This window comes from Triticum urartu, chromosome 4A (assembly GCF_056163025.1).
Source record: "Triticum urartu cultivar PI428250 chromosome 4A, HENAU_Tu73, whole genome shotgun sequence".
Taxonomy (NCBI): domain Eukaryota; kingdom Viridiplantae; phylum Streptophyta; class Magnoliopsida; order Poales; family Poaceae; genus Triticum; species Triticum urartu.
In genome coordinates, this window is record NC_141876.1 from 332,457,159 (window position 1) to 332,482,899 (window position 25,741).

A 25,741-nucleotide genomic window follows, 5' to 3' on the forward strand; every position below is an offset into this window, starting at 1 on the left:
AAACGCAGGGCAACCTACCACGTACGGCAAGTCGCCTGGTTCCCCTGGCGCATGCATGTCGATAGAGGGCCTAGCGCGCTGGTCCGATTGACGTCGCGCTTGTCTTCGGCGCTTGATGCGAGTACGAGCGTCTTCTTGCTGTCGTTCATGAAGAACTTGGCGCTGGTCGCGACGAGCTCGTGGATCTGATGACGCGGTGGAGTCGCTGTCGAGGTGGATCCGGCGAGTCGGCGATCTTGGCCTTCGGGGCGGAGAATGCACAGTGGTTGCACCCCCACCGGTCTTGTCGACACCGGCTCGTGCCTGGCTGACTTGCCGCGGCTGCGACGTGCTCGGCTGCCGTTGAGCGTCGCCGTTGGCGAAGCCGATGAGATTCTGAATGGTGGCCCTCCAGTCGTCGATCTTGTTTGACGTTGGAGGGTAGTCCAGGAGTAGTTGAGCTCGCGCCAAAGCTTCTGCTGGAGTGACGGGTGGCGGTGGCGAACGGTGCGAGGAGCGGGATATGCTCGGACTTCTAACTATGTTAGAAGGAGCAGTATCCCGTCCAGGCGACCGTGCCTCGCTCGTGCCAGCATGTTGGCGTGCATGCTAGTCTTGAGCACTCCGAGATCCACCAGCTCGATCTTGGTCCAGCAAACGCATGGTACTGTGAGTACCATGACGCTGCCGGTCCCGCGCCTCCTGAGATGGGCGCGGTGCATGTACGGACGCCGAGGTCTTGGAGTGCGCCCGGTCGTTGTGGGAGCCAGCTACGCCGCCGATGGGCAGCGCAGCCTTGTCCTTGGACCTGGCAGCACCGTGAGCTCCCTCGTCGACGCCCGTTCTTCCGCCGGCGTCCGCCCCATCAGCCGTTTGCTCCAGTGGTAGCGGGGCGAACGGAGCAGCCGCCTCCGAAGCCTTCTTCTTCGGCGGCATGTCGATGAAGATGATGAAGATCTAGCTCGCGTGAACGCCGGATCTGGTTCACACAACCTCGACGCCCCCTACCTGGCGCGCCAAAGATGTCGGGGGACTGATCCACGAACACCTATGGGACCGGCGGGCCGAGTCCCTTTCGGTTCGGCAGGGGCGGAGGTCGCACGAAGAGCGGATTGAGGCGAAACACACGAGCTGTTTACCCAGGTTCGGGCCGCACGGATGCGTAAAACCCTACTCCTGCTTTGTGGTTTGTATTGAGTTCTTGCTCGGGAGCGTGGAGTGCTACAGTACACACCAGCAGCTAACGAGACTGAGCCTGAGTGTTCTGTTTCTCCCAACCCCCTTCTACGTTGCGCATGGGCCTCCTTTTATATGCTCAAGGGGTCACCGACAGGTGGCAACGTAGAGAAGGGTAAAAATGTAAAGGTGCTGCGGTAGGTACAGCTACCTGCTACAGTGTATCATACCTAACCCTGACGGCAGGGGACAAGGGCATTAAATGCCCGTCTGCGTCGCCTAAAAAGTGTAAAAAGGGACCGTCAGGGGCGCCACCGCTCGCCACGATGGCAATCTTGTCAGCGCCGCTCGCCACCGTGCACCGCTGGCTGCACAGCCCCCCGCCACGTACGCCTGGAAGGGTCCCAGAGCGACACGTTGGTGGATGTGCTAGAGCGTGGTCACAGAGTGGTGGCTTGCTGCGGCAAGCGCCTTGCCGCGGTCGTTGTCTTGTCACGTCCGGGAACTTGTCGCTCACCGGGCCTTGCCGGGACGCGTGGCGCACCGCGGCAAGTTCCTTGAGATGCCTTGGGTGGCCTTCCCGGCAAGCTCCTCTTGCCGGGGTCTTGAGGTGCCTTGGTTGGCCTTCCCGGCAAGCTCCTCTTGCCGGGGTCTTGAAATGCCTTGGCTTGGATACTTTGTTCTTGAATGGCTCCAAAGGAACCACGGAGGACCTTGGCGGTCACCCGGCAAGCCTTGCCGCGGGATGCTGCGACTGCCCGTGCACAAGTTCGGGATACTAGGGTACCCCTACTCTAGTACACCGACATAAACGATAGCGCTTGTTGGGAGGCAACCCAATTTTATTTTTATTCCTTGATTTTTTCTCCTGTTTAGTAATAAATAATTTATTAAACCTCTTTTTTGGTTGTGTCTTTTGTGTTTAATTAGTGTTTGTTTCAAGTAGAACCGTTGGGAAGACTTGGGGAAAGTCTTGTTGAACTTGCTGTAAAAAACAGAAACTTTAGCGCTCACGAGAACTGCTGTCATTTTTATTTGAAGAGTGATATTTAGTTAATTATTTTTGCAGATGATTAATAGATAAATTCCTCACGTCAAGCAATTTATTTTCGAATTTTTGGGGTTCCAGATCTTGCGCTAGCTACAGATTACTACAGACTGTTCTGTTTTTGATAGATTCTGTTTTTCGTGTGTTGTTTGCTTATTTTGATGAATCTATGGTTAGTAAAATAGTTTATAATCCATAGAGAAGTTGGAATACAGTAGGTTTAACACAAATATAAATAAATAATGAGTTCATTACAGTACCTTGAAGTGGTCTTTTGTTTTCTTTCTTTAACGGAGCTCACGAGTTTTCTACTTTAAATTTTGTGTTGTGAAGTTTTCAAGTTTTGGGTGAATTCTTGTGATGGATTATGGAACAAGGAGCGGCAAGAGCCTAAGCTTGGGGATTCCCATGGCAGCCCCAAGATAATCCAAGGACACCAAAAAGTCAAAACTTGGGGATGCCCCGGAAGGCATCCCCTCTTCCGTCCACTTCCATCGGTAATTTACTTGGAGCTATATTTTTATTCGCCAACATGATATGTGTTTTGCTTGGAGCGTCTTGTATTATTTGTGTCTTTGTGTTTTAGTATGCCACAATCACCCTTTCTGTACACACCTTTTGAGAGATCCATACATTAATTAAAATTCGATAGAATACTCTGTGTGCTTCACTTATATCTTTTGAGCTGTGTAATTTCGCTCTATGTGCTTCACTTAGATCTTTTAGAGCACGGTGGTGGATTTGTTTTAAAGAAACTATTGATATCTCATGCTTCACTTAAATCATTTTAAGATTCTCTTAATAGCATGGTAATTTGCTTAATAATAATATGCTTGGTATTCAAGATTTGTGAAACTTTCTTTTGAGTGTGTTGAATACTAAGAACAGATAGAAGCATGATAATTGTTTTGAGATATGGAGGTGATAATATTAAAGTCATGCTAGTTGAGTAGTTGTGAATTTAAAGAATACTTGTGTTAAAGTTTGTGATTCCCGTAGCATGCACGTATGGTGAACCGTTATGTGACGAAGCCGGAGCATGATTTATTTATTGATTGTCTTCCTTATGAGTGGCGGTCGGGGACGAGCGGTGGTCTTTTTCTACCAATCTATCCCCCTAGGAGCATGCGCATAATACTTTGCTTTGATAACTTCTAGATTTTTGCAATAAGTATATGAGTTCTTTATGACTAATGTTGAGTCCATGGATTATACGCACTCCCACCCTTCCACCTTTGCTAGCCTCTCTAATACCGCGCACGTTCGCCGGTATCATACACCTACCATATACCTTCCTCAAAACAGCCACCATACCTACCTATTATGGAATTTCCATAGCCATTCTGAGATATATTTCCATGCAACTTTCCACCGTTCTGTTTATTATGACACACTCCATCATTGTCATATTGCATATCCCGGTACACCGCCGGAGGCATTCATATAGAGTCATATTTTGTTCTAAGTATCGAGTTGTAATTGTTGAGTTGTAAGAAAAATAAAAGTGTGATGATCATCATTATTAGAGCATTGTCCCAGTGAGGAAAGGATGATGGAGACTATGATTCCCCCACAAGTCGGGATGAGACTCTGGACGAAAAATAAATAAAAGAGGCCAAAGAAGCCCAAATAAAAAAAGAAAGAAAAGAGGCCAAAAAAGGGAGAAAAGGCCCAAATAAAAAAATTAGAGAAAAAGAGAGAAGGAACAATGTTACTATCCTTTTACCACACTTGTGCTTCAAAGTAGCACCATGATCTTCATAGTAGAGAGTCTCTCATGTTATCACTTCCATATACTAGTGGGAATTTTACATTATAGAACTTGGCTTGTATATTCCAATGATGGGCTTCCTCAAATTGCCCTAGGTCTTCATGAGCAAGCAAGTCGGATGCACACCCACTTAGTTTCTTTTGGAGCTTTCATATACTTATAGCTCTAGTGCATCCGTTGCATGGCAATCCCTACTCACTCACATTGATATCTATTGATGGGCATCTCCATAGCCCGTTGATACGCCTAATTGATGTGAGACTATCTTCCCCTCTTTTTGTCTTCTCCACAACCACCAATCTATTCCACCTATAGTGCTATATCCATGCCTCACGCTCTTGTATTGTGTGAAGATTGAAAAAGTTTTGAAAAAGTTAGAGTATGAAACAATTGCTTGGCTTGTCATCGGGGTTGTGCGTGATTTAAATACTTTGTGTGGTGAAGATAGAGCATAGCCAGACTATATGATTTTGTAGGGATAACTTTCTTTGGCCATGTTATTTTGAGAAGACATAATTGCTTTCTTAGAATGCTTGAAGTATTATTATTTTTTATGTCAATATAAACTTTTGTCTTGAATCTTTAGAATCTGAATATTCATATCACAATTAAGAAGATTTCCATTGAAATTATGCCAAGTAGCACTCCGCATCAAAAATTCTCTTTTTATCATTTACCTACTCGAGGACGAGCATGAATTAAGCTTGGGGATGCCTGATACGTCTCCAACATATCTATAATTTTTTATTGCTCCATGCTATATTATCTACTGTTTTGGACTATATTGGGCTTTATTTTCCACTTTTATATTATTTTTGGGACTAAGCTATTAACCGGAGGCCCAGCCCAGAATTGTTGTTTTTGCCTATTTCAGTGTTTCGAAGAAACGGAATATCAAACGGAGTCCAAACGGAATGAAACCTTCGGGAACGTGATTTTCTCACCGAACGTGATCCAGGAGACTTGGACCCTACGCCAAGGCATCTGAGAGGCGGTCACGAGGGTGGGGGGCGCCCCCCCTAGGGAGCGCCCCCTGCTTCATGGGCCCCTCGGAGCTCCACCGATGTACTTCTTCCTCCTATATATACCTACGTACCCCCAAACGAACATATACGGAGCCAAAAAAACCTAATTCCACCGCCGCAACTTTCTGTATCCACGAGATCCCATCTTGGGGCCTGTTCTGGAGCTCCACCGGAGAGGGCCGTCATCACGGAGGTCTTCTACATCATCATAGCTTCTCTGATGAAGTGTGAGTAGTTTACCTCAGACCTTCGGGTCCATAGTTAGTAGCTAGATGGCTTCTTCTCTCTTTTTGGATCTCAATACAAAGTTCTCCCCCTCTCTCATGGAGATCTATTCGATGTAATCTTCTTCTTTTTGCGGTGTGTTTGTTGAGACCAATGAATTGTGGGTTTATGATCAAGTCTATCTATGAATAATATTTGAATCTTCTCTGAATTCTTTTATGTATGATTGGTTATCTTTGCAAGTCTCTTCGAATTATCCGTTTGGTTTGGCCAACTAGATTGGTAGTTCTTGCCATGGGAGAAGTGCTTAGCTTTGGGTTCGATCTTGCGGTGTCCTTTCCCAGTGATAGAAGGGGCAGCAAGGCACGTATTGCATCGTTGCCATCAAGGATAACAACATGGGGTTTATTTCGTATTGCATGAATTTATCTCTCTACATCATGTCATCTTGCTTAAAGCGTTACTCTATTTTTAACTTAATACTCTAGATGCATGCTGGATAGCGGTCGATGAGTGGAGTAATAGTAGTAGATGCAGAATCGTTTCGGTCTACTTGTCATGGACGTGATGCCTATATACATGATCATGTCTAGATATTCTCATAACTATGCTCAATTCTGTCAATTGCTCAATAGTAATTTGTTCACCCACCGTAGAATACTTATGCTCTTGAGAGAAGCCACTAGTGAAACCTATGGCCCCCAGGTCTATTCTCATCATATCAATCTCCATCACTTTAATCTTGTTTTGCTTTTTTTACTTTTCCTTTACTTTTCACTTTGCATCTCTATACCAAAAATACCAAAAATATTATACATATCAGATCTCACTCTCGTAAGTAACCGTGAAGGGATTGACAACCCCTAATCGCGTTGGTTGCGAGTAGCTATCGTTTTGTGCGGTACGAGGGACTTGAGCGTGGCCTCCTACTGGATTGATACCTTGGTTCTCAAAAACTGAGGGAAATACTTACGCTACTCTCCTGCATCATCCTTTCCTCTTCGGGGAAATCCAACGCAAGCTCAAGAGGTAGCACCCAGCTGCAGGCAAGCACCATTGGATGGTCCCTCAGCACACTCCCCGTACCCCAGGCCGAACTGTGAAGGAGGGACGACAGGAGCACGGGGTCAGGATGCCAGGCTGGTGCGTCCGCCTTCCCAGCAGGCCTCGCATCGCGCGTGGCGGGTTGACTTGAGGCACTCAGGGTCAGCAAAGGTCTCGAAGCAGGCGAGGGTTGCTTATCGGGAGACTTCATCGCCCTAGCGAAAGGGGTCCTGAAGAACTATGGTCAGGAGGAGAAGTGGCACTCAATAAATTACAAAGATGAGGTACTTACTCGTTAATAGCAATGTAGTTCCACTGCTTCAATGGCCGGAATGCGTCACCACTGCACATTGAAGACCCCTTCCTCTTGCGGAGCGCCTCGAAGTTTGGTCAAAGCCGGCCAAAGCCATGGGCACGGTCACCAAGGCCGTGCGCGGATGGTGTGACTCCCGAGGAGGCGACCCTGCGCGAAGACCTCGGTACTCGCTTCGTGGCGGTTCACCGGGGCCTCGGGGCCTCCAGCCTCAAGAGCATCGGACTGCGTCATCCCCCCGGCCGCTTCCTCGGGAAGGCTCTCCAGGGTCCCGGGGGAGGACACCTTAGAAGCCCCGAGTGGCGCCGGTTCCTCAGCAGCAGGGCCGCCGTCGCTCGACAGCGACCGTCCCCCTGCGCCCGCTCCTGGGGCGGGCATCGCGCTGGTGGCAGGCAGGGGAGCCACGAAGATGGGGCTCTCACGAGGCCCTTCAAGGCCAGCTGGACGCAGTCCCCATTCGTGGAAGAGGGGCATCTGCTTCACGAACTCCACCTTGTTCAAGCAGCAGTACAGAAGACAGCCCTCCTCATGCAGGTTGGCTGGCATCGGGTCACTCGTCAGGAGCTCGAGCACGGTGTGCCGTGCCTCAGGAGGAAGAGCAGGAGCCTGAAGCTTCAGGAGGAAGAGCCGGAGAAGGTCCACATTTGCTGGGAGTGGCGCTAGAGAGGAGCAATGCGACATTGGATAAACTCCTTCACCGCCATGGGCGCCGTCACTCTGAGGTCCTTAAGCCTGGCTAGCCGGTGCCAGATGTGGGCGAGCCGCCGATCAGTGAGCTTCGTGTGCCCCCAACTGGAGCTCGGAGCAGCTAGAATCTGTGGGAGCAGCAGCATGGGGCTGTGCACGCCGACGTCCACAAACACCCACCTCTTCCTGAAGCCTCCGATGACCGGCGAGATCTCGAAGTCGATCCCCGAGCCGGCTGTCGCCGCAACAGCCTGAAGGGATACACACCCCAAGCATTGGAGAGGATCTGTCAGGTGCAGCGAGAAGAAGTGGCAAAGCAGGGCCACGGAAGGGGCAATGCCCACCATGGCTTCGCACACAAAGGCAAAGACAGCAAGGAGGATGATGGAACATGTGTAAGAATCATTATTGCACATAATTAAAATAGCACAAAATTGACAGGTTACTAGCGTTTTGATTGAGAAAGGGTTGGATCATGTACTTACACCAACTTTGCCTACAAAGTTCTGGAAGATCCATTCTCGAACATTTCCGTCTGGGTCCTTGTAATCTTTCTAGCGTTTAAACACAGGCACATGGCCTCTGACTGTGATGTTGCATTAAGTTGCAAACTTTGCAGCAAGAAGAGGTGTCTCCGGCCTTAACCTCCCTTCTAGAATGACGAGCGGCAGTTTGCCCCTCCCCCCCGACGTCGACTGATCCTTTCAAGGCCTTTTCCAATATTGACCCCCATTTCCCTTATCTCCTCATAGGAGCGTGGCCCTACAAAGAAGGTAAATCAAGAAAGGATACATATATCAATAAAAATTAGAAAGTAAAAAAGTGGATTGATAAATGGAGAACATCATTTCAAAATCAGTAACTAGAACAACATGAATTAAGCTCATAGCTTCAGTCTAATTTTAGAGAACTATTTTAAGCACCACGAATCATTAGTTCAGTTTAACAAAAAGCACCACTGTTGTAACTCAAATAACATGCTAGAAATATTCTGGGTTTTATAACATGCCTTGAGTGTCATTATCAGGTTCACTTTGTGTTTGCTCGCGAGATTCGACACTACCACCAGCTTCGAAGTGCATCTGGTTGCCATCATCATGACGGGCAATGAGATCAGATCCATTGGTCATCCAGTGGTCATCATCAGAATGGGCACGGTCGCCATATATTAAAAAAGGCATCCGGTGAGAGTATGCTCATATTGCAATCAAAGTTAATGAACAGGGCTAACGATCCATAAGACAGAACATGAGTATGATAGAAAAACTTGCCTTCAAGACCATGTGTGTTGTTATGAAAGTTGGGAATGGTTTCTTCATCTTCAGGCACAGAAACAGATGGCTTCTGGATTGCAATTGGTGTTTGGTGTTTAGGATCCAACACCCCTTCACTTTGAGGACTTGCATCAGCATCTAGTAATAGTCTTTTGTTTGACCTTGTGACTCGCGCATTTGTTGGAAGCTCTGCATGAATTCTTTTAGGAGGCCGAGGTTTGATTCCACCAGGGGCCATGTCAGTAGATCTTTTCTTATTTGTTTCTTGACTGGTCTTCTTACAGTCATTCAACCCCTGATAGAAAGGAAAACATGGTTAAATCAACAAAATGTAACAAAAATTCTGTTGCAATAGCAAACAAGCAACATATCTAGGAATGACTAGTTGGAGGATTTCAGCACCTTCAACTTTGAGCTAGGAGATGGTGTGGACTTTAAGTCTTGCAGTACTTCTCTCTGATCTATTAAACTATCATCAGACAAGTCTCCTTCACTGGTATCCTCCTCGTTAGGATGGTACTCAGCTTCAGATTCATCACAAGTGTGCTCGGGCTTTATTTTTCAGGTGCAATGACAGCTTTGTTTGCAAACAATGTTGATAATGTAGGTAGTCCAAGTGATTGCAGCCTTGCATTGTTCCTCATGAACGTTTTGAGGCGCGACACTTCCATAGGATGTAGTGGTCGTTCTAAGACGAGTACAGATGTAAACACGAATTACTATGTGCATAAGAGTAATAACAAATTACTGTTTTTATTGAGTTTGCATCAATATGGGAACCAAATATACACTTGGAAGCACAAGGATCTTATTCGGTTGTGTTTGTATGCACAATATTTAGAAAACCATAGTATTAAGAAACCACAATATTAGAACTTGTAGGCAAGAAATACCACACTATACAAATACATTGGTATTCTTCAGTATTGGCAAAACCGAGAGGCGTTTGGTGCAGTATTTACTAGAACCAGAAGCAGTATCAATTTGTATACTGTATTAGAACCAGAAGCACTACCAATTTAAATCAAGCACTATCAATTTGGCAAAAACCAGAAGCACTATCCATTTGGCCGTTGCAGCATTTACTAGAACCAGAACACTAGCATTACATTACTAGAACCAGAATCACTATCAATTTAAATCAAGCACAAGCAAAACAGAGAATATTAAAGGCATGGGGAGGGGTTATACCTGCTACTGCTGTCTTGCCTCCTCGGTGTTTCTTCCCTGCAGTCTTCTTCCCCGTGGTCAGGGTTCTAGGGTTCGGTGGAGCGGAAGGTGAGGGGGGAGGGGGAGTCTTGTCCGATAGTCGGGTGGGGTGGTGACCTGCCATGGATGTGGAAGAGGGAGTCTTGCTCGGTGGTGGAGGAGGTGACAGTGTGTTCTAGGGTTCGGTGGAGGCGGATGGTGGGGAGGAGGGGGGTCTTGGCCGGTAGTGGGGGTGGGGTCGTGACCGGCCGTGGATGTGGAAGAGGGAGGACAGTCGTGCTTGGAGGTGGAAGATGTGAAGAAGTGGCCGGCGGTGGAGGAGGTGAAGCTGTGGCCGGTGGCAGTGGAGGCAAAAGGGGAATTGGGAGGGGATTTGGCGAACTGCGGGGTAGGGGCGGGCGTGAGGTGGGGATTAAGTATTTCTTGCATGTCAAATTACTAACATGCCCTTCGGATGGCACCTGGTGGAAGAATGGTTCTGTGCAATTGTCAGGCACCTTGATGGGTCATTCGGTCAATTTACGATGGTGGACTTTTTGGCTTGGCGCCGTTGGAGCTAAAATTGTACATGTGAGCGGGTATTCTTGCTGCCAAATGATATTTAGAAGATTACAAAGGATATATATATATATAGCACAAGCATTTTATTTGTTACTAGAATTGGTAAAGCATATGTTTGTTTACACACTATGTATTAGCCAACTCCAATGAAGTTAGTTACCGACACGCCTTCTCAAATCGATCGCCATGACACCGGCATCCTAACCACACAAAAGGGTATTCTTGTGCCACTTTGCTTCTTCTGATGCTTTTTTGGACAGAAAGTGTAGCGAAACACCCGAATGTATCAAGTCTCTGTTCTTAAGTGTCATCCCTGGATCGGTATGCTGACACACACAGTACTCGAGGATTTATAACAGAGGTAAATCACATGTAAAAGTAACGTAAATACTATTACCTCAATCCAAAATAGTGGAAGTAACAAGGTTGTGGATTCCCATCAACACCAACGGCAAAGTTGAGTGTAGAAATCGTAACCCTAACGTATCACTTACTCGTCCTAAGATAATCCTGCAACATGAGACGTTGCAGCCACAAAGGGTCAGTACATTGAATGTACTGGCAAATTCACACCATAGAGAGTAATGAACAATGGCTATCACTACATGCTTATATGGCTGGTGGAAAAGCTCTATGGTTTTAAGGTTTTTGCAAAAAGCCAATTTTTCCCTACTGCAAAGGAATAAATTTTATTTAACTATCATGGTGGTTGTTGAACATTGAGAATGGTTGACAACATTCTCAATCCCAATTAAGTAACATCATTAAACCCAACAATATTCATTTAAAGTAACGTGATGAGATCAACAGGATAATCCAAGAACTAGATACTCAAGATGTCCATAACCGGGGACACGGCTAACCATGATTAGTTTATACACTCTGCAGAGGTTTGCGCACTTTTCCCCGCAAGACTCGATCTCCTCCGTTGGATTTCTCGCACTACATGGTGTTTGAGAAACAGATGACCGAGACATAGTCTTTCAGAAGCGTTTGCACCTTACAATGGGTAGACCGTACCACCTACAACCCCTACATCTGCTAGTCTACCACTGTAAGAGTTCGCACGACTTAATCAACTATGCTAGAGACCATAATAGCTTGTGGCCACACACGGAAGTTTCTAGCATGAATAATCTTATGATCCCTTTGAGCCTGGGTGGCGGACCGTAGGATGATCACACGGTATATCCCCAGGATCTCCTAGGACAACACTAGTATATCCCCAGGTGTCCGTGCAAGTCCACTGGTATATCCCCAGGGTGCCCCTAGCAATCCACCCAGATGTGTATTTAAGTTGCCACCTTAAGTTGAACCATTAAATAACAATCTCACATCTGTCATGGATTTCACTCATACCCAAACCACGTCTACGAGCATAGCATAGCAATATAAGCAACGCGTAGAAGTAACTCCCAAGGGTTTGATAGTAACAGGGCAATAGGTTCCTACCTCAGTAATTACTTCCCAATACCCACATGTTATCAATCCTACTCATGCAATGTTTGAGGGTTAAAACTAATGCATAAAAGCCGGGTACGAAAGGGATATGATCAAAGTGTGAACTTGCCTGCAATGTTGATGAAGATGATTCACACTCAAAACTCTTGATAGATCTACTCGTCTCACTCCAGTCAATCTATCGTAAGCAAGAAATAGTAACCACACATAAGCAATCACTCAAAAGATCAGAAAGAACGAAGAAGACGATTCAGAAAACATCAAACCAAGCAAATAACTCTTGCAACATAAAACAATTTCTAACAGTACCAAAATTTGTGAATTTGGCCTTATCGAAAAGTTTAGGTCAAGAGCTTTGATTTGCAAAAAGAATCAACTCAAACGGAGCTACGAAACTCAAGTTGTGATTAAACGAAGTTTGAATTCCAATCTGATCTAATTCAAATTTTAAAACTTTCAAAAACATGTTTGAGTTGGATTACTGGATAGAGGGGATCATAACGAAGACGTGAGCGTTGGTTTCGTTGGATTTGGATAAACGGGTGAAAAGTTATAGTCATTTGAAGTACATGGACTAATCTGTAAATAAAATATTCACAAACGGGTCCCTGGCAGAAAACTAAAAATAAAAAGAAAAAGACTAAATAGCGGACGTTCGTTACCGAACGCTAAAGAACGAAAACCGTTCGCTACAAACCCTAAACTAGCGAGCGTTCGCTATATAACTAAACCTAATAAAAAATATATCTAGGTTTTCTGAAAAAAAAACAAAAACGAATAAAAATAAACTGGGGAGGTTCGCGGTTTATACCGGGTGGGTTTACGTCGAAAAACCGGCGGTTTTCGGCGGTTGGCGGCGGGAGCGAGCTCCGGCGACGGCAGCAGCGGCGCGAAGCAGCTCCGGCGAGGAGCGGGCGGTGGCTGCGCGGGGCGGTGGCGCTGGCGGAGTGCGGCGACGGTGGCACGGCAGCGGGCGGAGGTGCGGTGGCGGCGCGAGGCGAGGGGCGGCGGGGCTACGGTGCGGCAATGGCAGCATGTGTGGCGCGGCGGCGGCGGTCTGCGCGGAGGCGGGAGCTCCAGCGAGGGCGGCGGTTGCGGAGGGAGAGGAGAGAAACGGGGCCTGAGGCCGGTATTTAAGGAGAGGAGGGCAGCTTGGGCGAGGTGCAAGGCAAAGTCGGCGGCGGAAGGCGTCCGGCTCGGCCATGACAGCGGCGGCGGCGTGCGGTTGCTGGAGTCCGACGGGAGGTCGGGGGCGAGCGGCGCGGCGCGCTGGGTTGGGCTTGGCCTGTTGGGCCGGCCCAGTTCGGCGACGGAGGGTTTATTTATTTATTTTTTTATTTTAAAGAAAACATTTTCCAGACAATTTATAAATGAAAATATTATATAGGCATATAATATATCAAAATTTTCAGAAAAAGATTTTCTACAAGATGAACATTTTCCTAGCATTAAATAAATTTCACAACTATTTAGATAATTCAAAGAGTGCTACTGGTCTAATAAAATCCAATAAAAATCATTTAAAAAAACTAAAATGATTTCAAAATAATTTTTCTCCAATTTTCTAATGTAGGGAATCATGTTACCCTATTTTCCATATATTTTATTTTTTGGAGAAAAATAATTTGAATAAAACCCAAATAACTCCAAATTAAATTTAATTTCCAAAAGGACTTTGAATTTGATCCTTGAAACTCCCAACTCATATTTCATAATTTGAAGAAGTTATTTTATCTTCGCTCGTGAAAATCATTGAGTTGCATAAAGTTTCAGAATTGGGAAAATATTTTCCCTACTGAAATTCTAATATTTTCAAACAGCCCATTTCATTTAAAATAAATGGAAGAAGTCATGTCATCTTCTCTCCAGGGTTTTGTGATGAAAAGTATTTGAATTCATGGAGATCAAAAAGCAAATATGAAAGTTTGGGAAAGTCCTTTTATTCCCTCTCATTTAACTTTCAAAAAGTTTCGAATTTCACAATTTCACACAATCAATCAAACAATCAATCAAATTTATCTATTTATTATAACATTCCAAAATTTAGAATTTTGGGATGTTACAAACCTACCACCCTTAAAATGAATCTCGTCCTCGACATTCGTAGAGGCTAGCAGGAATTAGGTTAGGGTTTGGGGGTCTCCTCAAAATCCATCGATCATCACAGGGGTCCGGGGTGCTACCACCCTTAGAAGCATGGTTACTGTTCCATCAAAACTCATATACTCCATCCTTATTCTTGACAGTGTCGGTCTTCTCAGATCCTCGAGAAAATTCCTTCTTTGAGCTCTTCCGGTAGTGGCATAACCTTTTCCTCAATTCTTCTGTCTTTCATCTAGGTAAGGTTATTCTGAGACTGGGTCTTCTTAGCGGACGGGTCTGGCGCCCATACTAATCAACTATCAACATCTCATGGTGGTCAACAATTTATGGTTTCTGCTGCAGGAAATGGGTCTGATTGATCCTCACCATATAACCTACGGTTGGCAAAAGCTGCCTTGTACAAGGGAAAACTTGCTATACCATTCTAAGGTTTAACAAGGTTTAATATCGCCGTCTCTCTACTATACGTAAGTCACTCAGATTTACCATCCCATATAGCAAGGCGAATAATAAGAGTAAGTCGGTATGGTGATCAATCCATCCCGCACCCAAATCATTACCATGTACCTAGTTTAGCGAATCTCGCATACTAACACTCGGTCATCCTCACAAGCATTGCAGAATTTCTTTTGTCGATGAACGCAGTTCGCATAAATCCATAGATTCTGCAAGCCAAACAACCATCTATTGTTCCTTCACAACTCTCAGGTTTTGCGTAATTCCTATAAGATCGTCTATCGATAAACGTCGTATCTTCCTCCGGGGTTCTTCAGCAAAAATGTGCTTGCTTCTTGGTAGGTCCTGGGGCATGTGGGTTATGGCCCATCTCAACACTTGTAGTCCTTGAACTTATCATCGGGCAACGGATCTCTAATCCAACATCCAACTTCCAGTTTTCCTATTCTACTAAAATCCATCCAATTGTACTGTCTTACTTCCTTCTATTGGCACCAAACTAAGACGTGATTATTCAAACTCATCACGGAGTTACAATCGTTCCATAATACCAACATCATTCCTCCTTTATATCCAATAGTAATTCATCTCTTCATCCTCGTGGGTTATCCCACATACTGAGGTAAAAACTTATACTTATGAAGTCCATACTCTACTTCGTGGAACATCATTATCCTTTCCAGGGTCACGCGTCCTTACAGGGGAATATTGGCCATCTCTGCATGGCACTTCTTCAACTGGGAAATGTGAAACACATCATGAACTCCTGACAGTCCTTCGGGTAACTCAAACTTGTAGGCCACTTCTCTCATACGCTCCAAAACTCGATATGCTCCTACAAATCTCGGGGCTAACTGTCCCTTAACTCCAAATCGTTTAACTCCTCGCAGAGGGTCACACGAAGACATGCTCTGTCTCCAACTTCATAGACTACCTCCTTGAGTCTACATAACTCTTCTGCCTAGACTGAGCTACCTTCAGTCTATCTCGAATCAACTTTACATTCTCCTCTGACTCCTTGATCACATTTGGTCCAAACAACTGACGGTCTCCAACTTCATCCCACATACTCTTGGGGCATTGCACATATCGAGACAAAACTCATATCATTTTGTCCGAAATCCATTACAGGGTACTACCACCCTTAAAATACACAAATCTTCCATAAACCATATTTCTCTTATCCTCAAATATGGTCAAAATCCTTCTTCATAGAGTAACAAATCATAAAATCCATATCAGTACCAACGATGCTACTTTATTCATTCTCAAATTATTACAATCTCTCACTTTTCCATTACATGTCTCAACTCAACACCTCAATATAAAAGAAAATGTTCTCACTTCTACTACTCCATTTCTTTTGTTGCAAACTCAACTATCTAGCACAAGTTTCCTTCTCCTTGGGGCATTCTCTGGCAAAGTGCCCTGCTCCATTACAACTAAAACATATTACTTCTAAAAAGTATCGAGGTTTCCTTTTTGGGCAACTGTTGAGGTAGTGCCCTGACTCCTTGCACCTATAACAGGTGATATGACTCAGGTCCTTCCTGGAGTCCAATCTGCTTCTCTTCCTGGACTTTTCCATGCCAATCATGGCTTCTATTTCCTGTGGGTCATATTCTACTTCCCCTGTTGGGAATTCTACTAGATCACCATTCATACAATTCTGGGAGATGTCTCCTTCTTCTCCACATGAATAGCATGACTTGGTGCAGGGTTTAATTAGTTCTTCTTTGGGTGTGTCCTCCACCTCTTCCTTCATCACGGGTTCTTCTAAAATTTCCATAAGGGCTCCTTTCATTACTTCTTTCTTCTGCTGGATGGTTCGTTGTACCATGGGGTAAATGTGACACTGAGCAGGATAGTGGGTAGTCCCTTCACACAAGAAACAAGTGATCTGCCTAGTTGGGCATTCTTCAACTGGGTGACTTCCTTCACAATTAGGGCATTCATCCTTGTGTTCTTTATGGGTGTGTCCTATTTCTCCACAAATCTTGCATGCACAAGGTTTCTTCATATCCTTTCCATAAGGCTTCAACTTCTGGGACACAAACCGAGACTTTGGCAAAGTCAACTTAAATTCTTTCCAAGTGGTTACTCCTTGCCATCAATTGATGGTTTGGTACATCCTCCACCAAGTAGCAGCACCTCTTTCAAAGCACTGAAGAGCATGCTAGGTCATATCATTTCCAACTACAGGGTTATTCTTCATGTGATCCTCCATGTTCTGAATCCATCGGTCCGTCTCCAACTGACTCATCGGTCCAGAAAATACAAGATCATCTCCATTCATCATCTATTGGGTCCATGGGTTATGGGGTGAGATAAGAGAGATCGAGAGAGATGCACACAATACAAACAAGGTTTTGAAAAGGCAGATTTCATTGTGGCTGACGAAAAAACATCAAACAAATGAAAGCTCACAACCATCGCATCTAACGTAGGTATATAATAGGGGTTTGGTCTTCTAGAGGTCAATAAATCTTCAACGTCTCCAACTCTTCAAGCCTTGTTCAGGCCTCCAATGGCTTCTTCCAATCATGCTTGTATTTCTCAAGTTCTTTTACCAGATCAACTCTATTGACGCGAAGTCTCTCGTGACGTCCTTTAATATTCTGGAGTTGCGTTCCAAACTTCTGGGTTTCAACATCCTTTGCATGAGCCATGGTCCTATTGTCCTTCAGTTCCTGACAAATCTCTGGTATCTCGAGGTTGTAGCTCCTCCAGCTTGGCTACTCTCAGCTTTTGGTTCTCGAGTTCTTCACAAAATGCTTCCTTGTCTAATACGGCTTCATGGAGCTCCTCCTTAAACTTCTTGATGTACTACTCCAGATCCTGGTGATACATCGACTAAGGTTAAAACTTCATCTTACTAATAGGTGCTCCATCAGCCTTCTTCCATCAAATCCATTTTGAAGAAATGCATCCTTAACTCAGCATGGTGACAATAGCATCAACAAGCGATGACATCACGGATAACCGTGTTTCTGCTCTTTTCATTCCCATGAGCTATCATTCCATAGTTGATATCTCCCACCTTAGGGTTTTCTTAGACAAAACTTCGAGTCCTATGCTCCATGTTCCAGTCTTTCTCCAACACACCTTGATCTCGGGTATTGATAACTTCCATAGTCTATCAAGTTCCATCAGGGGAGTCTTAATAGTTCATACAAATCTAGGGATTCTTCAGAGCCTCCAAATTCTACTTGTCTTCGGAGTCTTCAACCGTTGCAGTTTCCATTATTCAGATGCATAGTAAAATCCTATTCATTCCGAAGCGGTCTTAGTTGTCCAATATCTTGTACTTCTTAGAGTGGTCTCATCAGTCAAATCCTCGTCTGGTCAAAAGGGGAAAGGGGTATGGTCTAAATAAAAGGGAATATTTGAATAAGCTCAGAAGAGAAGAGAGGTAAAAGGTCTTTTTGAAAGGGAAAGTTGTAGAGAAAAATCTTTGCTATGGGCTTGCCAATTTCTAGGGTCACGTCCTATAGTCAACATGTGCTCTAATACCATCTTGTAGCGACCCGACCCGAATGGATCAAGTCTCTGTACTTAAGTGTCATCCCTGGATCAGTATGCTAACACACACAGTACTCGAGGATTTATAACAGAGGTAAATCACATGTAAAAGTAACGTAAATACTATTACCTCAATCCAAAAATAGCGGAAGTAACAAGGTTGTGGATTCCCATCAACACCAACGACAAAGTTGAGTGTAGAAATCGTAACCCTAACGTATCACTTACTCGTCGTAAGATAATCCTGCAACATGAGACGTTGCAGCCACAAAGGGTCAGTACATTGAATGTACTGGCAAATTCACACCATAGAGAATGATGAACAATGGCTATCACTACATGCTTATATGGCTGGTGGAAAAGCTCTATGGTTTTAAGGTTTTTGCGAAAAGCCAATTTTTCCCTACTGCAAAGGAATAAATTTTATTTAACTATCATGGTGGTTGTTGAACATTGAGAATGGTTGACAGCATTCTCAATCCCAATTAAGTAACATCATTAAACCCAACAATATTCATTTAAAGTAACGTGATGAGATCAACAGGATAATCCAAGAACTAGATACTCAAGATGTCCATAACCGGGGACACGGCTAACCATGATTAGTTTATACACTCTGTAGAGGTTTGCGCACTTTTCCCCACAAGACTCGATCTCCTCCGTTGGATTTCTCGCACTACATGGTGTTTGAGAAACGGATGACCGAGACATAGTCTTTTAGAAGCGTTTGCACCTTACGATGGGTAGACCGTACCACCTACAACCCCTACATCTGCTAGTCTACCACTGTAAGAGTTCGCACGACTTAATCAACTATGCTAGAGCCCATAATAGCTTGTGGCTGCACACGGAAGTTTCTAGCATGAATAATCTTATGATCCCTTTGAGCCTGGGTGGCGGACCGTAGGATGATCACACGGTATATCCCCGGGATCTCCTAGGACAACACTGGTATATCCCCAGGTGTCCGGGCAAGTCCACTGGTATATCCCCAGGGTGCCCCTAGCAATCCACCCAGATGTTTATTTAAGTTGCCACCTTAAGTTGAACCATTAAATAACAATCTCACATCTGTCATGGATTTCACTCATACCCAAACCACGTCTACGAGCATAGCATAGCAATATAAGCAACGCGTAGAAGTAACTCCCAAGGGTTTGATAGTAACAGGGCAATAGGTTCCTACCTCAGTAATTACTTCCCAATACCCACATGTTATCAATCCTACTCATGCAATGTTTGAGGGTTGAAACTAATGCATAAAAACTGGGTACGAAAGGGATATGATCAAAGTGTGAACTTGCCTGCAATGTTGATGAAGATGATTCGCACTCAAAACTCTTGATAGATCTACTCGTCTCACTCCGGTCAATCTATCGTAAGCAAGCAATAGTAACCACACATAAGGAATCGCTCAAAAGATCAGAAAGAACGAAGAAGACGATTCGGAAAACATCAAACCAAGCAAATAACTCTTGCAACATAAAACAATTTCTAACAGTACCAAAATTTTGTGAATTTGGCCTTATCAGAAAGTTTAGGTCAAGAGCTTCGATTTGCAAAAAGAATCAACTCAAACGGAGCTACGAAACTCAAGTTATGATTAAACGAAGTTTGAATTCCAATCTGATCTAATTCAAATTTTAAAACTTTCAAAAACATGTTTGAGTTGGATTACTAGATAGAGGGGATCATAACGAAGACGTGAGCGTTGGTTTCGTTGGACTGGGATACACGGGTGAAAAGTTATAGTCGTTTGAAGTACAGGGACTAATCTATAAATAAGATATTCACAAACGGGTCCCTGGCAGAAAACTAAAAATAAAAAGAGAAAGACTACATAGCGGACGTTCGTTACCGAACGCTAACGAACGAAAACCGTTCGCTACATACCCTAAACTAGCGAGCGTTCGCTATATAACTAAACCTAATAAAAAATAGATCTTGGTTTTCTAAAAAAACGAAAACGAATAAAAATAAACCGGGGAGGTTGGCGGTTTATACCGGGTGGGTTTTCATCGAAAAACCGGCGGTTTTCGGTGGTTGGCGGCGGGAGCGAGCTCCGGCGACAGCAGCGGCGGCGCGAAGCGGCTCCGGCGAGGAGCGGGCGGTGGTTGCGCGGGGCGGTGGCGCTGTCGAAGTGCGGCGACGACGGCGCGGCAGTGGGCGGAGGTGCGGTGGCGGCGCGAGGCGAGGGGCGGCGGGGCTGCGGTGCGGCAATGGCGGCGTGTGTGGTGCGACGGCGGCGGTCTGCGCGGAGGCGGGAGCTCCAGCGAGGGCGGCGGTTGCGGCGGGAGAGGAGAGAAACGGGGCCCAAGGCCGGTATTTAAGGAGAGGAGGGCAGCTTGGGCGAGGGGCAAGGCAAAGGCGGCGGCGGAAGGCGTCCGGCTCGGCCACGACAGCGGCGGCGGCGTGCGGTTGCTGGAGTCCGACGGGAGGTCGGGGGCGAGCGGCGCGGCGCGCTGGGTTGGGCTTGACTTGTTGGGCCGGCCCAGTTCGGCGACGGAGGGTTTTTTTATTTATTTTTTTATTTTAAAGAAAACATTTTCCAGACAATTTATAAATGAAAATATTATATAGGCATATAATATATCAAAATTTTTAGAAAAATATTTTCTACAAGATGAACATTTTCCTAGCATTAAATAAACTTCACACCTATTCAGATAATTCAAAGAGTGCTACTGGTCTAATAAAATCCAATAAAAATCATTTAAAAAACCAAAATGATTTCAAAATAATTTTTCTCCAATTTTCTAATGTAGGGAATCATGTTACCCTATTTTCCATATATTTTATTTTTTGGAGAAAAATAATTTGAATAAAACCCAAATAACTCCAAATTAAAATTAATTTCCAAAAGGACTTTGAATTTGATCCTTGAAACTCCCAACTCATATTTTATAATTTGAAGAAGTCATTTTATCTTCGCTCGTGAAAATCATTGAGTTGCATAAAGTTTCAGAATTGGGAAAATATTTTCCCTACTGAAATTCAAATATTTTCAAACATCCCATTTCATTTAAAATAAATGGAAGAAGTCATGTCATCTTCTCTCCAGGGTTTTGTGATGAAAAGTATTTGAATTCATGGAGATCAAAAAGCAAATATGAAAGTTTGGGAAAGTCCTTTTATTCCCTCTCATTTAACTTTCAAAAAGTTTCGAATTTCACAATTTCACACAATCAATCAAACAATCAATCAAATTTATCTATTTATTATAACATTCCAAAATTTAGAATTTTGGGATGTTACAGAAACATCCTCTTCAACCTAGGCACCAATGGAAAATGCCTCAGAACTTTCTGTGGTATCTTCTTTCTAGCAGGGTCTTTCCACCTTGACATGCCACAATCTGGGCAGTTGTCATGCTTGGAATATTGCTTTCTGAACAAAACACAATTATTGATGCACACTTGTATAGACTCATACCCAAGGCCTAATTCCTTTAGAAGATTCTTTGCTTCGTCATAAGATTTTGGGAGTGTATTGGGTTGAGGGAATGCTTCAGCCAGTAGCTTCAAAATGTGAGTAGATGCACTATTTTTGATCCTATGGCATGACTTCAAATGAAGAAGATTCACCACAAATGAGAACCTTGAAAACATGGTACAACCATGATAAAGATGCCACTTTGCCTCTTTCCTCACGTTCTTCAAAAAGGACTCTGTCTCAGAAGGATTTGCATCATTGTTGCCGTCTTCATTTTCAGTTTCCTTCTGATCTTGTTCTACTGCTGTGCATAGGTCGCCAAACATCTCTTCAAATCGGTCAGCACCATTATTACCATCCTCGGAGTCATGCACATCAACAGGATGCTCAATAACATCTACACTGAAGTCTTCTCCATGATATATCCAGCGAGTATATGTACTTTCCATGCCATGCGTCAATATGTGCTTGTTCACAACAGCTTGATGGCAGTATTTGTGATTAAGGCATTCTCTACATGGGCATAGTATTTCTTCATCCTCGCTGAATTTTTCTTGAATTAAGTTCATAAACTCTTTGACACCATTGACATACTCTCGAGAGAACAGTGTGCCACGAATCCAAGATCTATCCATCTGCATTATAGAAAAAAGATCAACTTAACCAAAGGTAAATAATCAATGAGGAAACATGTTTACTAGCAGTTCCCAGGAAACATGCTCCGCAAAACATCAATTCACAGTAAGATACATGACCTACAAAAACAACTTGCACAGAGGCGGAAAAGCAAGTTCACTTACTATTACATAATGTACAAAATCACAACACAAACGTATAGCAAAATTTACATGTTTATAAGTGCATCACGATGCTTTGGGTGTGGTGTGACATGAGAAATAAAAGGAACGCAGGCGAGCCGATGAGAAATGCCACAACTGTAATCAAGCGAGTCAAGAGTGTAGTATAGGATATTATGTTGGTTGAGGAAAAGAAGGATACTACTACGCTGCTACAGGACAGATGGATTCCTCCAGGATATGATGTACTGAAGGTTAATATTGATTTGGCAATTAATGGGATCCTCTTCAAGGAGATTAAATATTTTGCTTATTTAAAATTTAATTTCTTTTGCATTTCATATTGCCCGAGAGTATCTAATAAAGTCGCAGATGCTCTTGCGACGTATGGTGCGGTGTCAGGTTTCTCATCCCCAGCCGTATGGCCGAATGGTGCCCCTGAATTTGTGCACGAATTGGTAGCCAGCGATGTTGCTGAGCTTTTTGGTTAATGGAATGAATATGGCTAAAAAAAGAACAAACTGTAGGTGTATTTCTGAAGCATACTCCAGTAGGTGTATTTCTGAAACTTCACAATCTCTCTATCTTACATGTAGATACAACTAACTGACTGGTGGTATTATTATAAGCTACGACACAATCGCTCCATCTTACATGTAGATTAGTTCAAACCGATAAACTTTCGTACGAATTGGCTAGTCTGTACTAACACACAATATTGGTGATCTGTGAGAAACTGAGAACATGGTGACTGCAAAGTACTTTTCCTATTCTACAGTCTATCAACACCACTGGAGTCAGCAAGAGGAATTTGTTTTTCAACGACACCACTCAAATTTGCAGTACCCAAAAAGACATTCGGCTCAATCAATCAACTAGTACAATGGAATAACAATACCAAGGGGAAAACCATCTTATTTCTCTCTGTATGCTCAAGCGTTCAGAAACAAGATCAAATTCAAATTTTAATCTGAGACGTACCTAACTGGGCCGATGTGGAGGCGGGGCAATGAGGAGTAACTATTGCAGAAACGGCGGCCGGTGGCTGACTCCTACGCATGAGACAATGGTGGGCGGCGGTTGGCGATTGGCTCGTCAGCGCTGGCGGCGAATTGGATAGGATCTGGAAGATGGAGCCCACACTCCCAACTCGCCGGATCTAAGAACCCTCACCCGGGCAGTCGGTGGCGGCACCGACGGCCGAGGGGGCAATCGGCGGTGGCGCTGGCAGCACCAAGGGCTGAGGGGATTGAGCGGTGGTTTTCTTTTCGTTCTTCTGGTCTCAGGCTAATTGTGGAATATAAACGAACTGTTTTTTTAATCCTGTTGTATTATCCAACTGACATGTGGGCAACACAAGGCGATGCACTGTAACGCCCACGATGCGGCTATATCTCCCACGTGTCGAAGCACGACTTAGAGGCATAACTTCATTGTAAGCAAAGTCGCAAGTGAGGTAATATTCACACAACCCATGTAATACATAAGGGAAAGAGATACATAGTTGGCTTACAATGCGGTTATGCCTCTAAGTCGTGCTTCGACACATGGGAGATATAGCCGCATCGTGGGTGTTACAAGTTGGTATCAGAGCCAGGTTTGAGAGAGAGAGAGATGTCAAGGGGTGATGTACACACATCAACTAGAGCAACACACAACATGTATAAGGGGCAATGCACAAGATGATCATGGCAACAACATAATGCAATATGACAATGAGATGGGCATGGCAATGCAATATAACCAAAAGAGATGAGCATGGTGGAAGAAGCAAAGATATGACAAAGCACTCAACAGTGAATAACTGGGTGACACCTGGCGCATCGGTCTCGGGGTGTCACATGCATGCCACATCAGCGTAAGTGGTAATCCATGACGGTCTGACTTATATATATATATAATAAAAACTAAGCCCGATCAGGCCCATTTGTTCAATCCCTGACAATTTGCGTGACAGTTTCCGTCGGGCCGTCATTACGAAGATGCCCAACGCAGGCCCATCCATGGCTCACTGATCGGTGACAATTTCCGTGATGGCAAACTGAGGACCGTCATAGACTGTGACGGATTACAGGACCGTCACCCGAAAACCGTCATAGATAAGAAGATTTCTTGTAGTGAGAGACATCAAGCTAGGTGTCAGGACCCCCTTGTCATGACGGATGACGACGGTGGTGGCGCCAGCGCCGACAATGATGCCACCAACGACACCGGCACTGAGACTGGCGCTGATGATGTTCCTAACTACAGCACGGAAGGTGGGACCTCCCAAGCCAGTGAGGGAAAGAAGGAAAAGAGGACACGACGCCCAAATGAGCTCGCACCGGAATTCTGGTGGTCACGGTGGTGCACCCTGCCGAGTTCGAGCCAATAGAGCCGTGGGAAGTGTCAGTGTGTTACGACAACCAACTAGCATGCATCCTACGGGATACAGCTAACATCAACACCATGAAAATACGAAAGATGAAAATTTGAAGAAGCTGCTCCTAACTAGGTTGCACGCAAGATTGTTGTTCCCCGGTCGGAATGACGATGTTGACCCATGGGATGATGATGCCATGAAAAAAGTCAACAACAAAGCCCTAGGGAAGTTCAGCAACACATTGAGCGCTCGGAAAACTAGGGTGAAAATGGCGATTGAAGTAGACCATGAAACCTACGCAGAGATTGTTGCAAACAGTCCAAAAATTACGATAGAGGACTTTGAAAAGTTCAAGGAGACTTGCAATGAAGAAGTTGTCAGGGCCAGGTCGGAGAGAGGCAAGCAGCTGCAGGCAAAGAAAATGGGGAACCACCGCCTTGGAAGTCGTGGTTACACTGGAAAGAGGCCCGTGTGTGCTAAGGAGGACATAGAACATGAACGTCAGGGGATCCAAAACCCATTGGCTGAGTTCACCGACCAGCAGGAGCAGGACTTCATCAGGGCCCGATTCTCTTGGGACCCCCCAAAAAGATTTTTTTCCACCGACGGGCCGACTAGGAAATTCATGAGATTACTGGTAATTATCCTTTTACCACCATACATACTAGCTTATAATCAATGAAGTCTAGTACATTGTAGTCGCATTCGTAAATGATTCATGGTCCATTTTGCAGAGAGAGCAACACAAGCTTGCGGCCGAAAGCGACTCGTCGACTCAGTCGAATCAGTCATCGGTGAAGTACAAGTGGGCACTCCTTTCAACCGGGCCATGAACATAATAATGGGACACCGCCCGGCCAGTAGCCACAATATGGATGTGTGCACGGCGCCGGGGAAGGCGCCACATGGAAGTACAATTATAACGAGGACCCTGAGGCCAAAAGACAGAGAAAGAAGTTCAGTCAAGTGACTATCAACAAGACGGTGGCGTGGGCGGTGGAGAAAGCAAAAGTTGAGACCAAAGCTAAGATAATCGCTGCCTATAGAGATGATATGTTGGTTGCCTTTACAAGCTTGATTCCAATAGTGGTCATATGGGTGCAACGAAATCCAAAAGCGCCACCAAGTGATTTTCCCATGCCCAGCTTCACCGAGAGCAACTCAATGAACACCGCACCCGTACCCGTACCTAGAATGGCAACCGCACTGGCACCTCCTCCAGCACCTGCTCCTGCACCCACCTCTCACAGCAGCCCGACGCTACTAGGGAAAAGGCTACTAGCAGCGCGAGCTCTA

At 44.8% G+C, this 25,741-nt stretch overlaps 1 pseudogene; it reads right to left on the reverse strand.

Annotated features, from left to right (window-relative positions):
• Nucleotides 1-21,280: 21,280 nt before the first annotated feature.
• Nucleotides 21,281-21,921, reverse strand: LOC147975760 (uncharacterized; annotated as a pseudogene).
• Nucleotides 21,922-25,741: the final 3,820 nt, after the last annotated feature.